The 14714-nt window shown below is 45.0% G+C and overlaps 1 protein-coding gene across 3 annotated transcripts in view; it reads left to right on the top strand.

The window, feature by feature from the left end:
• Positions 1–14714, top strand: part of LOC119966191 (neurexophilin-1) — a 166563-nt gene that overhangs the window by 59441 nt on the left and 92408 nt on the right. The window lies entirely within an intron of this gene.

Below are 14714 nucleotides of genomic sequence, written 5' to 3'. Positions count from 1 at the left end.
CCTTCGGTGCCACTCTATTTGGTGTTGGTGTGGTGTTGTCCCATGAGATGGATGATGTCTCTGAAAGGCCAGTAGGATTGGTATGGTGTTGTCCCATGAGATGGATGATGTCTCTGAAAGGCCAGTAGGATTGGTGTGGTGTTGTCCCATGAGATGGACGATGTCTCTGAAAGGTCAGTAGGATTGGTGTGGTGTTGTCCCATGAGATGGACGACGTCTCTGAAAGGCCAGTAGGGTATGTGTCAAAAACCCTCTCAGAGGCCAAAAAAGGGTGCTCACAAATTGAGAAGGAAGAACTATCAATAGTCTTTGGCGTCAAGAAATACCACCAGTACTTACATAGTTGACACTTTACCATTGTTTCTGACCACAAACAAACTTGGGTCTCTTCAAAGAGGACAAGACCATCCCACCAATCGCCTTGGCAAGAAGTCAACGATGGCTAACTCTGTCGCCAATTAACATACTTTTAAGTACTGAACTGGAACACACATAATGAATGTGGATGCTCTTAGCTGCCTACGCTTGCAAAAAAGTATCACATGTACTCCTGTACCATAATCTTCATGGCATTAAATTATTTAGACTGATTACCAGTCTTGGTGACGCAGATCAGAAAGTGGACCAATCGAGATTCACTTTTGTTCAATGTGATAGACAAAATACTTATGGGTAAATGAGCCAGAAGCCATTCTTTACCTGCAAGGAAGAGTTGAGTTATCAGCATTGCATCAAACTCTAGTCATTCCTGTACCAGGCTTCTAACTGAATTACACAGCACTCATCCTGCTATCTCCCAGATAAAAATGCTTGCCAGGAGTTTTTCCGAAAGCACTGAAGTACCTAATTGACCTGTAATCGACATAACTGCTGACTCCATGGAAGCAAATAGTGGTGGCCTGGTATTGATGTTTATATCACAAAGTTAGTCAAGCACTGTCAACAATACAAAATTCAACAATCTTGGGAATGGCCCAGCCTGCCATGGGTAAAAATCCATATCGATATATATAGGTCCATTTGTGGGCAAAACGTTTTTGCTCATGATTGATGCACACACTAAACGGATGGACGATTTTAGGGTGAAGTCACCTACATCGCATGCTACCATCAAAAGATGATGCCAAAGTTTTTCAACTCACCGATTACCTGAAGTCATGGTATCAGACTATGGAACTGTATTCACAAATGCTGAATTTCAAAACTTCACCACTTCAAGCACATTAGAACTGTTATCGGCCAGGGTTTAAAAAACTCCAAAGTATATTATGGAGTTCACCTGACATATAACTTGTTTTTTAAAATTGGCTAGAATGAGTACAAGAGCCTGCCTTTCAGGTGTTATTCAACGGACTCCTTAGGTGCTTTTAATAAAAAAAACAACCTGTATTCTAAGAACTTAGTTAACATTTGTATAAACACACACAGCAAGATTTTTAAAAATCAATTACAGATATAAAGACCCCACACAGCTACAGTAATCTATGTATAACCCTTAATGAATTCCCTCTTAACTGTTCCAATTAAATAACAAAATCCAAGTAAAACCAGAAACCCTTTTTCAAAGGTGTGTCCCAGCACACGGCATTCTCACTTGTATAAGACTGTTGTTATTGATACTCTGTTCATCTTTTCACGCAACAGATTTGAATTCCTTCCAGAAAGCAATTATCTCTTTTAAGTTCGCAAACAGTATGGAACAGCTTTTAAACTGAAGATAGAGAGGCAGGCCAAAAATACTTCTGTTCTCTGTCTCAGTCCACAGCAGCCAAATGTGAAAGCGAAACCAAAAAACTCACAGCCACAGCTTAGCTCCACCCACAAAAATGACATCACTGAAGCCATGTGAGAAGACAAAAACCTTTCTTAAAGAGACACTCACATCACAGAACTGTATCAAATGAACTAGCTGAGAGAGCTGTCCAAACATTCAAGTATGACTGAAAGAAACTGTCAAGAGGAACCTTGGAGACCAAATGCTCACAATTCTCCCTTAGCTATCGTACGCTCCATGTACAACAACAGGAGTTCCATCAACAGAACTGCTAATGAAACGTCTCAGGATGAGAGTGAACCTAATGTTTCAAAATTTGCCAGGGAGGGTAGAAGCCAGCCAAAGTAATCAGAAAGCAAGTCATGAGTCATATAGTACAGCACGATCATTTCTGGTAAATGAAACTGTATATATGAGAAACTTCAGTCGTGGATCAAGTTGCATCCCAGAATTATTGTCCCGAAGACCTGACCCCTTTCATACCAATTTGACATGGCGGAATGGATCGTTCATAAACACATGGACCACTTGAGGAGCAGAGGAAAGCGGCAGCTGTCAGTGTTGCTATCAAGGAATGTCTTTGAATCCATAAGAACTGAAGTGCCTGATCGATCTGTTATCAACATAACTGAGATCGACATGGAAGCAAATAGTGATGAACCACCTCTACCATAAGGGTACCCGTTATTGCAGTTCCTGTTAATATCAATCCTGTGGAAGCATGTCTGGCAACAGAACAATGCCACTCTACAAGAACCAGAAAACCCACTCAAATACTCAATAGAACCACTTGATTTATAATTGTCCAACTCATGTATATAATGTTTAGTTAGTATTTAGAATGGAGTGAATTAGTTACTGAAGATTGTATAAAGGACTTAAAAAGGTGAGGGATATGGCGATTGTCCTTTTAAGGGCAACACAGCAGAGTAAGGGTCACATGGCCTGTGCGACCAATTGGGACTCAGAGTAGGGAATCACCCCAATGGGTGGAGCCACTTTGGGCAAAGAGCTGGTCACAGCTATGAGATTGTTGTACAATTCCCATTGATAAATATCTTTTGTTTTCACTAATGGAGTCTCTGAAAGTGCATCTTTATGCTCATGGACAGAACCAATGGTGATTGATGCTTACCATTTGTTTATTTGAGTAATAATGTGCATTATATGTTGGAATTCCTTTTTTACATATTTTCAGAAGAACTAATGGCTCCCATCAAATTGTATTGATCTGCTGTGGCAATTGCATTGGGAGGTGTATCTATAATCATGATTGGATAGAATCTGGGTTTATTAACCCTGATATTAAATCAAATGAAAATTATTTTTATTTTATTTTCCTTGTTGCTGAAAAGAAATAAATGACTTAAGTCTTTCTATCCTGTGCTTTACATGAAGCGGTACAGAGCCAATGGAATCATTCAAACTATTCTTTCTTTACATAAGATTTGAAGAGTACTTTTACATGCAACACTCCAAACCATAAACGCCCAGTAATTTCATTTTCTTGTATGTATACTTTAATCATTGTCCTAATTGCTGCATTGTTATCTGCACAAAGACTGAACCATTCTTCCATAGTAATAAATTCAATGCTCATTTGTAAATATTTCTAACAAAAAACACTGACCATTAGTTAATTTATTTGATGTAAAACTTGGAATATGTTTTGAACTATTGCCTCAAGGATAATAAATATCTAGATTGACCAACAGATTTTCAAACGCTTCAGAAATATGTCGGGTACGATATATTTCAGATGATTGCATCCCTTTTAGTTTACTCTCTGTTGACGTACAAGACATTGAAGACTCTGAGTAATAATTGAATTGCTGGCTTATTGATTTGATATGCTAATTCTTTTATTATAGACAAAGTTTAATATTTTAATGAACAACATTCTTGGGACTGACCCTCACTATTTTTAGACATCGAGGAGACATTGTGAACATCATTAACAGATTGATTTATCCATTCATGCAATGACTGTGCCTTTTGTTTGGAGAACGGCATTTAACTCCAGTGTCTGGAAAGAGAAGGCTATATAAATATGTTCTTCACCACATGATGCCATTGATATTTACAGGGAGGTGGCTGTGGGCAAGTGGGGGCATTTCTATTCTTGAGAAACCCCAGTGGAACAGAACTCCCTCAGGTTGTACCAAATTAAACAGCCGGACCACATAAATGTTTTTTCCCCCTTTCCCAGCCTCATTGAGAGGTAGGCCTGTATCATCAGACTGGGCTTGGGTATCTGAGAGGAGGGAGTGAATAATCGGAAAGATCCAAGGTTGGGATGCGCAGAGAATGGGGGTGCGGGGGTCGCTGTGGGAAATCAGAGGCCAACAAGGATATGAGATCAGAAAGTTCAGGGGAGAGGGAGATTTATCAGATCGGGATGGGGGAGACATCAGAGGCCAAAGCCAGGGAGTGCGGAGGATTGAAGATCTGATTTGCAAAAGTTGGATCTGTTGGGTGGGGATTGTGGCTATGTGGGGAGAAACATGACAGAAGACTCTGATCACAAGCATTGGAAACGGAAGTTGTGGAAGGGCTGATTGTGGAATGGAGTGACGTGGGTTATCTTGGTGGGTCAGCCAGTTGTGGTTGTAGTTTATGACAAGGGAGAAAGGAGAAGCATTCCTACTGTACCTGGCTACAAACAGTGCCTGAACCAGCAATCCTCTCCTCTCTTTAGCTGTCAGGTCACCGGACATCAGGGAAAACTGTCCATCCAACATAAAGTTTCAAATGAGATTAAATTTGAGGCTCACAGCTTCATTAAAAATGTAGTTTAGTGATTTTTCTTTTGGGAATAGTTGATCCCCTGTGTCCAGTGTCATCTCTATTTGAACTGAACAGTAGGCTGGTTCAAGGCGGGTTGGGTTTGTGTCTGGTATTTTTGACATTTTGATGTCACTCCTAACCCAATCCCCTTCAATTTTCAGCATTCAAATTCTTCCCTTTAATGTTTGCAGTGCCATGTCCGATGCTTTCAGAAGAACCAAGGCTATATTTGAAGCTTTCCAAAACAGACTTTATTGTGAAAACGTTCAGAGTGAGATCAACTTTAGTTTGAAAGTGCAGGATCAGGGCAAGAATCATAGATCCTGGTGATCCTCCAGTTTCTGGGCCGCTTTTTCAACCCACCCCACACCATTCTTCCTCCCCCTCACATCCTTTGCGTACCCAACATTGGGAACCATAGTCACAGTGGGGTCAAACTGTTTTATGTAGGTTTAACATAACTTCTTGTTATAATTTACCTATTGAAAGCTTAGATTTCAGTGTGATATACTTTACAAACATGGCGTTGTCAGCCAATTACTCACAACTTGCTCATTCATGCTATGCAACCAGCTTTACTTCTTTGAACCTGACCCAATGCAATATCCGGAGCATCCAAAAGACTTCAACGTCACAAGCAGTGCAAACACCAATCCTCTGTACAATGGGAATATATATTAGGACGGCACGGTAGCACAGTGGTTAGCACAACTACCTCACAGTGCCAGGGACCCGGGTTCAGCTCCTGCCTTGAGTAACTATTTGTGTGGAGCTTGCACCTTCTCCCTGTGTCTGCGTGGGTTTCCTCTGGGTGCTCTGGTTTCCTCCCACAGTCCAAAGAAGTGCAGGTTAGGTGGATTGGCCATGCTAAATTGCCCTTAGTGTTCATAAGGTTAGGTGAGGCTACGGGGATAGGGTGGATGCATGGGCTTAAGTAAGGTGCTCTTTCCAAGGGTCATTGCAGATGTGGTGGGTTGAATGGCCTCCTTCTGCACTGTTGAGATTCTATAATTCTTTTTAAAATAAATTTTGAGTAGCAATTCATTATTTCCAATTAAGGGGCAATTTAGTGTGGCCAATGCACCTACCTTGCACATCTTTTGTGTTGTGGGGGTGAAACCCACGCAAACACAGGGAGAATGTGCAAATACCACACGGACAGTGACCCAGAACCGGGATCGAACCTGGGACTTCGGTGCCGTGAGGCAGCAATGCTAACCATTGCGCCACCATGCTGCCTAGAGATTCTGTAATTTTAACAGTGACATATTGGATTGGCACATGACCCTTGGTTTCACTTCCAATGTTAAAAATGGCAAAATTGACTTGTAACTTAGCTCCAACATAGTCACCTGTGATACTGTGCTACTTCATCCACACAAGTGAGCTTTGCTAACAGAAAATATATTTTTTGCATTGAGTGATGAATATTTTCTCATTTGAAATTTAAACTAACCATGCTTACAAATGTCCAGCATGGGGCATACAGTAGGCCAGCAAAGTACTGCACAATGCTGGAAAGCTGAAATATAGATAGGAAATACTGGTAATACTCAGCAGGCCAGCATGCATCTGTGGAGAGAGAAACAGAGGCAATGTTTCAGATTCATGATCTGCACTAGTTCTAATGAAGGGTCACTGACATCTGCTTATTGCTACACAAATGCTGCCAGATGTGCTGAGCTTTTCCAACATTTCCCATTTCTATTGGAGCAAAAATAATCCCTTTTGCCATCGCTCCAAAAGATAAATCAGACTTGTTGTGAGCCTTTCATTCCCCTTCAACAAGAAGCAGCAGCAACTGCCTGAGATCTGGCTTGGCAGATATTAAACATTAATTTCAAATAAAAAAGTAGAGGTATGAAGAAAACATAGACAACTAACCGGGCAACAAACCCCCCCCCCCCCCCCCCAATCCCCCAATGTCAAAGCCATAAATTGATAATTTAAAAAATGAGTGATTAATTATAACGACCCTTAATAAGGGCCAAGTAACAGATCTAACTAATAAAAGCATTTTTGCCTTTTCACTTCAGAAGCAGAGCTAAAGTGACAGACAATGCCCAACATCCTGATTGCCAGAGAAGGTGGAGGGGACTGGGGTTGAGCAAAGTACAGAGGTTTAACTAACATCATCCTTGCATGAATTAGATTTTGAGGAGGGGGTGTATGTGTGTATGTGTGTGTGTGTGTGTATGTGGTGCATGTGTCTGGCTCACTCCCACGGCATGATATAATTAAAAGGTTTCTAAGTATCATTTCAGGAGGGTTTGGCTGGGAGTTCCTCCCCTGGCTCTGTCCCCACGAGTTCCCAACGACTATTTAACCATTCTTAGCCACTTTTTTGGGCCTTGGGGTGTTTCTCACCAGTTTAGCCCAGAATCGTTTTCATCACAGAGGGGTAGAACTCGCTGGCCAGACTGGTTCCTCAGAGATCAGGCCACCATTTTGAAAGGGTGCCCTGATCGCCAAGTGAGCTTGAGGGTCCCCCAAATCCCCCACCCATGGGTAGTGTCACCCCCCCACACACATGGGTATTACCCCCTCCTGCAGGTGAGGACATTTGTGTGCACCAGTACTAATCGGCGCCCGGCTGGGGTCTCCTTGGAGAGGCCAATAAATGCCGGGAGCCGGTTTGATCTGGCATCAGTAAAGTCAAGTGGTTCCTTAAACGCACTTAACCAAGTGAGTCTGGGTCCCACCCAATTGTGGGCGGAATCCTGATCACAATGTCTTGCGAGAGCCCGTTAGATTCACGAGGCGTTATGGCTGTTGGGAATACCAGGGGGGAGTCTCGATTCCGGTGGGGTGGGGCTGGTAAATCGTTCCACAGTCTCAGTGTTCATTCTCATTCACTCACCCACCCATCCACTCACGCCCCTGAAGTGTTGGAGATTAATATCGCCGATAATAATTTCATGAAGACTGTGAAGGAGGCAAGATGCATTTTTTCTTTACCCTGTCTCAGACTCCGGCTGCCCCTGGCCTTGCTGTTGATACAACTGCCGGTCTTCCTCCCCAGCCCACTCTGCCATCTTGATGTGAGGATGACTCTTGTAGTTCTGTGGGCTGGTGCCTGCATGGAATGATGAGAGTGTGGTTAAAGGCATCGACATCACCCAGAAAGCACCCTGGGTGTCAAAACAAATGGATGTACAGACTCAGGTTCTCGATCAAAGGCAATTGGATCTTGAGTGCTGGAACTTTTTTCCAGAGCGGAGTGTCCACTGTGCGCTTGTGTGCGAATACATTGAGGTGTGAGGCGGCCAACTGAGAGAGGGATGGTGCTGCCAGTGAAGGTAAAGGCAAAGGCTGTGATTTGAATGCAGGCCATCCGATGGCACAGCAGGCCTGCCTCTCTCCCACTCTCTCAAATCGAGCCTTTTGAAAGCGCATTGCAACTCACTGGTCCTGAGATATTTGTGAATTTTGCAGGGAGCTGGGGTTGCAGAGTGTATTCTGGAAATATCAGGATTACAGTGGTTCTTCCAAACTTAGTGGCAGGACCTCAGTACTTCTCTTTTCTCTTTCACACTGTTATGGATAGTCCCCAGCAAATTGCAAAGGTCCTTTTTGGTGAACTTGCAGAATGGTATCAAGGAGGAATGGGAGAGTGGCAAAGATTGAGGCATGGTGGTAGTGGTGGTGGTCGTGGTGGTGGGTGGGGCGGTGCAACGTATTGAGGGAGCCAGTGTGGTATTTTTAAAGGATAGGCTTGCATACCACGAAGGTACAAACAAACAAGAGCTTTATTGAAAAGGTGTTTATGCAACAGTCTGTCAAGCGGCCGGTGACATCAACAATATGTCATGTGAACGGATGCTTAAAGTGACCTTGTTCCAACTCGGAACAAACAGGAATACACAACAGCGAAGCAATTACTTCAGTAGCTGCTTTACTTGAGATGGGAGGAGGGGGGAGGGGCATTGAGGACATTTGCTCTCCCTGGCTCACAAGCAATGGTATATAAAGAAACATTTAGCTGCTTGTTTTGACTGCTTCCATTTCCATCTAGCTGACGGATTTTCTGAGCTCTGGGAAACCAAGTCCACCAGTGTTAAATGTTATTCAGGTTACTAATTGCACCATGGGAGCCTGATTTAAATATTATTATGAGGTGTCCTATTTTTCCAAAGTGAGACACACAATGCAACCAGGTATCAAAAATAAAGAGCTATAGGCATGTACACCATGGCTTGGTGTTGTGTAAGTTTACTTTTTTGTCCTACCACAACCATCTGCTCCCCATCCCCTGCCACCCCTTCCTGTCCATCTTGGTGTATTATAGTCCACCAAGTTACACTGTTTACATGCATGTTGTAGTAGAGCTATGGACATAGGGTGGTATTATTTGACTGTGTGCAGAAGACTACACACAATTTTATCCTAATTATAACTGCTTTAGCATTACACGAGTCCCATATGTCAATATGAGTGACATATTTTCAATAGAATTCCTACAGTGCAGAAGGAGGCCATTCAGCCCATCGAGTCTGCACCAACCCTCTGAAAAAACACCCTATCTAGATCCAATCCCCTGTCCTATTCCTGTAACCTCATAACCACACCTAACCTGCACATCTTTGGACACTAAAGGTCAATTTAGCAGGGCCAATCCACCGAATCTGCACATCTTTGGACCGTGGGAGGAAAGCGGAGCACCTGGAGGAAACCTACGCAGACATGGGGAGAATGTGCAAACTCCATACAGTCACCCAAGGCAGGAATAGGACCCGGTTCCCTGGCGCTGTGAGACAACAGTGTTAACCACTGTTCCATCCCCAATTTGGCCACCTTACTGAAAAAAGGACTATAATCGGCAAAAGTTTTCAGTAGCTCAAGTAAATAAACAATCAATTTTATGCTAAATGTAATGTACATTTTGTTCCATTACCCAGTATAAACAGTGATAAAACTTCCCAAATTATTATTTATGTAAGGAAAACATGAAAATCAGCAACAAAGCATAAATAAGATTAAAAATACAATCAGAATGCATTAATAAATAGATTTATATGTCTAGAAATTCATGTTGGCAATTCTTCCAATAGCAAAGGGATGTAGGGAGTTTGTTGGGTCTCCTCTAAGCATTGAGCATGAGCTGCCAGCTCCTGTCATGCCTCCACTGACAGCTCACCAATGCACGTAAGGCTGGCTGTATCGGCAACAACTGCCCTCAGGTAAATCTCAAGAGAGGGTTGGGAGGACAGAGGGAGACCAGCGAACCACTGGGCTTAGACCCAGAGCCTATCAGACCTGTCACTTGCTTTCCTCATGGCAACTTAATTTCTGGTCAAGTTCCTCAAACAGACATTAACACCTCATTGGCAGGCAGCTGCTCTGCATGTCTGAAAAACAACACAATTCAATTTTGACTTGGATAGTTTTTAGGCATCTTTGGGGTTCAAGTCACTGCAGACACACATGAGTCCTTTTGGTATCAACCTGTAAAGCTGGTGCAACAAAGACCAAATTATTTCCTTGCATAATTTCAATTACTCCACGCTATGGCCAAAGAACCGGGGCTGTGAAATTGGACTCCCTGGTGCTACTGGTATTGGCTGCAGTAACCTCTAAAGGAAAGTTGGCTGGAGTGTTTCTGGCCACTGGCCTGCTTGGCAGGTCCTAACAGGGCACAAGCGTGAGCATGCCATGCATACCCTGGAATCAGGCCGAGTGGAAAATTCATGGTGCCAAACAGCCTCAAATGCTATTTTGACACACAAACTGTCATTTGGACCATGGAGGTCCTGTTCGCACCCTTTCCTGTCCACTCCTAGCTGAGCGTGCATTGTGTTGCATGTTAAATCATCCAACTTTCAGCTGAGGTACTTCTGATTCAATTTTGCTTTTGCAGAGTTAGTGGAATTACTGTGCTGAATATTATTGAGGAAGTTTTGAAAACCTTTTGGATTTACAAGGGAGTGGTGCTAGATTTTGACAAGAGGGTCAGAGGAGTTGGAAGGTCTGTCAGGAGAAAGTCTGCTTCTGTAATGGTGAGTCTTGTTGCCATACGTCTTGGGCTGCAGCAGGATATGGAAATGGAGCACAGACATCAGGGAGCAGAACCTGTGCTCAGAGGGAGGAGGAGGAGGGTTCCGGATAGAAGGCCCAACCCACCTTGGCATCTCAGAGAGTATTTCTATCCCCACTTCAGCCAGGATTATTTTTTGAGGTGCATGAGTTTCACCAGGAGGTAATACTGAATGTTCCACCTCCTAAAACATGACCTGCAGTCTCACAGCTGGGCAAGGATGGTTGTGCCATTAGACTTCAAGATCACCGTCAGTCTCAATTTCTATCTCATTGGATTAATTCAGGTGTGAGCAGGTGACATTAGCAATGTGACACACCTTGCTATCAGCTGCTGCATCGAAGGAGAAAGGATTTTTCTGTCTTCTCACTGCTCAGAGAGAAGCAGGAGTCAATTTGTCAGACTGGCTGGATTTCCAATGTTGCAGGGTGCAATATTCATGTGGATCTCACTTTTTAATGGGGATTGGTTTTATATCCATGAGCGTTATCGTTCTTTGGGCTATTAGGCCATCACAGTGGGAACCATGGTAACTGGACCCACTTAGCCACAGGAGAGACCCTACTCAGTAGTGGGAAAACCTCCTCCATTAAATTGGAGGGAGGAAGAGACTGACACAAAATTCCTTGACTGGATGCCAATCCAGCTCATTAATAAGCCCTTTATCTTTGAGCTCATCACAATTCGGTGAAGGTTCAGGGATTAAATAGAAGCCGAATGGGTCTCCTGTGCCCCTGAAGGATCGCCCAGCAAAACCTGTCTGCCATTAGACAAGGGCAACTGTTGAGAGTCACCCTACTGTCCTTGCCTCTGACACTCTGTCTGCTGCAACCCTTGTTCTGTGCCACCCATCCTGCTTTCATTTACCTGCGGCTTGGGGTCCATGTGCGATGCTAAGCCTCAGGGAGGGGCAGATGCTTTTGTAATATGGGTTCTGTAATTGTTTATTGATAGGGTCTTAAGACTTGCATGTTTAAACATCATCTGTTCATTGTTACTGTTAACAATTGTCATGCATGGAGCTACTTCTCCATGCAGGCTGAATTCAGAGTGTTCTCTCTCAGGGTCTCTTACCATGTGATACATCAAACCGTGGGCACATTAACACTTGCTCTGCTGAGCACATTTACACGCTGGTACTCGGTCATCTCCATTTGGTTCGCTTGTGCTCCAATAGTTGTGATTCCCTATGTTAACAACACGTTTGCTTTTCCTGCACTCTGTGGATTTGTCCCGTTCCTTCCGAAGGAAGTGTGCACTCCATTTATTCCTAGAGTGGGCTCAAATTTTCTTTTTCCATGGTTTCTGCCATTTTCCTGCTCAACATTTTGCAAATAGAATCTTCATTTTCACCTGCTTGACAATCTCAGCCAAATAGTTGTTTGAGTTATTGAAAAATGAAACAGCAATGGTTTTAAGTATGACTGCGACATGCAGTGCTTTTTCTTCTTCAAGTTATTTGCACTTCAGTTTTACAGTTACATTTTTCAATCTTATTTCTGTGTTTTCTTTCTCCTCTTGCAGCTGAACTTTGTGCTTGTCTTTCATTTTGGTTTCACCGTTGGCCAGATCAGTCTCTGACAAAGTCTTAACTTGTTTCAGTTCTGTGATTGTGCAACCCTAGCTTCATTATCAGCTTGCAGCTTGGAAAGTTCCACAGATTTTCCTTCAATGCCTCCTTGTCTTCATTCAAATGCTTCTTCGGTTTTTCAGTCTGTTCCTTGTAGCTTTTGGCTTCCTACTGAAATACGGAACATTACTGAGCTGTCTCTGCCAACTGGTTCGGCAATTTGTTCAGAGTGACATTAAATTAATTTTGCTTCTCTTTGTAATATTCCTGAGGAATGCACTTTGACCGACTAAGTGCAGGCTGAAATAAACAATTCATTGCCGTTTTACGACGTCAAAATCAGCGCCAAACCCTCACCAATTCCATAACCGGTGAGGGGTTAGCAATGACGCTGGGTGAAACTCCCGGCTCCCGCACCAAAAATGCCCGAAGAATGGCCATGTCCCTGGCCGTGCATGCGCACAGCGATGACCTGCAGTGGTCATGCCGTACAACATGGACCCGACCGTCATCCTCTACCCCACAGGCCTCCCCCTGACCACCCCCCACTAGCCCCCCCCAGCCCTCGTGGAAGCCCCACCCCCCCCCAGCCAGCGGCACGGATTATGGCTGAATGTGGCGGCGTTGGACACAGTCCGCAGCTGCCACACTGGATTCCCGACCGCTGAGATTACACATCAACCGCAGCCCATCAGGAGCAGAGCATTGCGGGAGAGCCTGCCAATGACGCGCTAATGCTGTTGCAATGGCGTGCGGTGCATGACCCAATTATGCCCCTTCTGAGGGTCAGAGCATGGCTCACCGGCGTCAAACCTGCGCCGCCCCCTAATTTGCATGTCGGGGTGGATTCTCCGCCTGATCGCCGATTACGATATCCGTGTCGGGCAATGGAGAATCCCGCCCTCTATTTATTAGCCTTTTGGCTGCTTCTCAGCCATTTATTTCTTCTGCACCAAATTCTTCGGCTCGTGCGTTTCATTGCACGGACATGGTTGGCAACCATTTGTGGTGTGTTTGAATATTGTCTCTCTCACTCTGGGGTCTTCTGTATCATTTGCTCTGGAGCTTTTTGGCTCCTTCGCTCTTGGATCTTTTGTTGATTTACCTCTGTAGCCTCTTGTTGTCCTCTTTCTGGGGCCTCTCATTGCCTTTGGCATTTAAATGGAATTTTCCCTCTCTCTGGAGTTTCTTCTAATTGGAGTTCTCTTCTCCGCGCCGACCATGGTGGAGCCCTAAAGGGGCCGGCGCAGAAGGAAGAAGTACCCCCACGGAACAGGCCCCCCCGCAGATTGGTGGGCCCTGATCGCAGACCAGGCCTCCATGGGGATCCCCCCGCGCCCTCCCGAGGACTGCCCCCGCTGACTTACCTGCCAGGTCCCGCCATGTGGGACCATGCGTAACCCAGTCCGACGGGATTGGCCCAAAACGGACGGCTGCTCGGCCCATCTGGGCCCAGAGGATTGCCCCGGGGGGGGGGGGGGGGGGGGGGGGGGGGGGGGGGGGAGCTGCCAACGTCCCCCGACCGGTGTGGCGTGAATCCCGCCCCTGCTCAAAAAACGGTGCCGGAGAATTTGGCGGGGGGGGGTCGAAGGATCCGACCCTGTGAACCTGGGCATATAATTTAACTGAGTAAATCCTGTCTGTTATTTCAGGTAAATATGCACTATACTTTTTTCAAGGCTAATGTATGTTTTTTGATGTTCAGTGCACAATACTTAACATGGGGCAGAATTGTATTCTCTCCTCCCAGTGCGTTTGCTGGTTGGGGTGCGGGGGAGGGGGCAGTGTTTATTAAATTTTGTCGGAGACTTTCCTGTTTCCCAGCTATTGGAAAGTCCACAATTTAGTGGAGCACGGGCAAGGCAGTGGTGGCCCACTTGTTCTAACTGAGGTCCTTAAGTGGCCAATTATTCTCAATAATAATAGGGCCCGATTCAGCCGAGAAAGTCCGTTTTTGGGCACGTTTAGGGGGGTGTTTCTCGGCGACAGCAGTGCCGAAATTCACCCCACTATTCACCAGTAGTTTGCTGTTTGTTTGGGCCTCGGGAGTTCCTCCCTGCAGAGGCCAGACTTTAGGCCTCGCAGGGTGACGCTTGGCACTGCCAGCCAGGATGCCAGGCTGTGAGTGCCAAGGTACCCAGGTGCCATGGGAGTGCCCGGGGTACCATCCCGCCCTGTTGCTGATCACCCGGGGGTCTCTAATGGCTTGCAAGACCCCCAAGGCGCTTTCACCTTGATCCATGTCCGTGGAAACCAGTGGTAAACAGCGCCCTGGCGAGGTCTCGCAGCCACGGCCGCTGACTCCTGGGTGCCGGATGCGTACGGCATCCAGGTATTTAAATGAGCCTAATGGCTCATTTAAATATGCTGATTTGGATCACGCCCCGCGGAGTCCAATTTGGGGCTCTCGCGTGATTCAGCAGTTGCACCCGGATCTGCGCCTGCTGCAACACAGTCGCTAAATCACACCCACTTATTATGAATACAGTAGTCAATATGAATTTTGACCAAACTTCTGCATTGCTTCATCATTTTTGAATTCCTTTCAT

Source organism: Scyliorhinus canicula, chromosome 5 (genome assembly GCF_902713615.1).
Source record: "Scyliorhinus canicula chromosome 5, sScyCan1.1, whole genome shotgun sequence".
NCBI lineage: Eukaryota > Metazoa > Chordata > Chondrichthyes > Carcharhiniformes > Scyliorhinidae > Scyliorhinus > Scyliorhinus canicula.
This window is presented reverse-complemented; position numbering and strand designations above follow the sequence as displayed.